This window comes from Camelina sativa, chromosome 12 (assembly GCF_000633955.1).
Source record: "Camelina sativa cultivar DH55 chromosome 12, Cs, whole genome shotgun sequence".
Taxonomy (NCBI): Eukaryota; Viridiplantae; Streptophyta; class Magnoliopsida; order Brassicales; family Brassicaceae; genus Camelina; species Camelina sativa.
In genome coordinates, this window is record NC_025696.1 from 20022583 (window position 1) to 20025003 (window position 2421).

Here is a 2421-nt window from a genome sequence, read left to right on the forward strand (position 1 = left end):
TATATCGCTTTCAGCCATTTATCCTTGAGTTCTCTGGAATTTGTGGACAGCTAAGAATCATCTCCTCTTTGAAGATGTGAATTTTTTGGAGGCAAACATTCTGAGGAAAGCCACAGCAGAAGCTCGTGAATGCCAAGAAGCTCTCTGCAACGCATCCCCCTCCCTCACCCCACTTCCCCCTACAACCAGAAATGAAAATGCCCTTCTGCCTACAGATTCCGGGGAACTCCTATTGGAGGTTGACACTGCTTGGATTGACTCCACTCGTCTATGTGGTGTGGGCTGGATTGGAAAAGCTGCTTCCCAAGATACTATCTTCCAGGGCTCCTCATCCTTCTTTCACGTTGCCTCAGCACTCACAGGAGAAGCCCTTGGGGTGAAGTTTGCTCAGTTAGCGCCCAGCTCGCGAGGCTTCTCTTCAGTCACTGTCAAATCGGACTCCAAAGTCGTAATAGATCTTCTCAACACAAAGTCATCAGTAAACGAACTAGTGGGTCTTCTACATGATATTTGATCCCTGAGTTGCAGTTTCTCTGCCTTATCGTTTGTGTTTATTCCTAGAGCAGCCAATATGGCAGCTGACTCTATTGCTTAAGCAGCCCTTGTTGCACTTGTTGTATCTTCCTCCTCTGTTGGAGTGACAAACCTTTAATCGTCTGAATGAAAATCTGTTTGACCAAAACAAAAAATGACACCTATATTAAAAAAATATGGTATGTTTATTTCGAGACAGCAAATAGTAAGAGAAATGTGGTGTATCATATGCAATATTTGATATTTTAAAGTTGAAATTAAGATTTTTTATGATCTCGTCTCATTATCTTTATTTTGGTCATGTTTTTTAAACAAATTTTTTATAATTTAATTTACTCGTTGTCATCTCATAACCAATCGTTCTTTAGCTACCATAAAATTTGGATTGATATGGCAATAGACCTGAATCAAATGTAAATCGGATTTTTTGACGGGTTAATTTTTTATCAAACCCGTGAAGTGTCAAATAAGCAAAAATAGTCAGAAAAATAAAAACTTCCCAAACCGGGTGATGTAAATTTTCAAGCGGGTCAAATTCTTACCGGTAAGCAAGTTGATGAACTAACTATCCAAATGATTCATGTATGCTACAGTTAAAAATAAATGAACCTCTTCTTGAAAATTCAACNTTGGGGATGAACTCGAGCAGCCACTCGACCGAGTGTAGGTCGAGTGAGAGGTCGAGCTGGTTAAATCCGGAAAACAGAGCAACACAATAAAAACAGAGCAATGCAAATACAAATCAATCAACAAGCAAGCAACAGGNTGGGTTCAACTGGTCATTTTTTAAAAAAGAATTGAATGGAATGTGTTGCTCCTTGTTTTTGTTACCATTTAGAAGTAATTTATTTTTCAAATTTTAACATGTGGCCCCTACACTATTCCTACTGTCTTTTTTTTTTAAGAATCGTAGAAGAAAATTGTTCCTTTTCAAATTGTATAAAGAATAGATTTTTCTATTCATTCATGTTTTATCATTTTTTCTTTTCAGGATCGTTCTTTTTTATTCTTACTAGGTAATGTCCTGCGCAAATGCGTGAATTGTTGTATAATAGAATATATTAATTAATTTAAATTTATTTGATAATCATAAAAAAACTTAACAAATCAATTTAAATGTCATTAACATTTTTTACATTTTTATTTATTCAAATCATACAATATCAAAATATATAAATTATTTAAATATAATCATATATACATTATACATATCTCTTAAAGTAATTTGTTTTTGATTGTTCAACTTTGAAAATAATTTTCATTAGTATTTTTGAGCATCTGAGGTAATAAAATATTATAAATAAAAAACGAAATTTTACTATGTGAATTAAATATATAATTTAAGTTTTTCATATAAACTAACACATAACCTAAAGTATTTAATAATTAAAAACTAAACTATTTTGAAAGTAAAAAAAATGTATTTCCTATAAAATCATATGAAGTGCAATCAAAGTTTTAAAATACGATTTTTTATATATTCCCCTTAGTTTAAGATATATTGCTAGGTTTAGTTATAATTTGTAATCCTTGTGGTAAAAGATAGATAGAAAAGAAAAAATCAATTTGTTTTTTTGAGAATTTGTTAAAAATACCCTTTTTGGTATACTCCTTTTAAAAAATACACCCTTTTTGGCCATTTTTATTTTTGCCCTCCTTTAATTTTTAATGACCATTTTACATGAAAAATATTTTAATCAATAAAAACAAAATCAAAATTTTCCCGCCAAAAAAATTTCCGACATATTTTCCCGCCAAAATTTTTTTGTCAAAAAAAATTTGATAAAAATTTCCGACAAAAAAATTTTCCCGCCAAAATTTTTCTTGCCAAAAAAAAATTACAAGGTTTTTAAAAGGTTTTATAAGGTTTCTACCTTATAAAAGCCT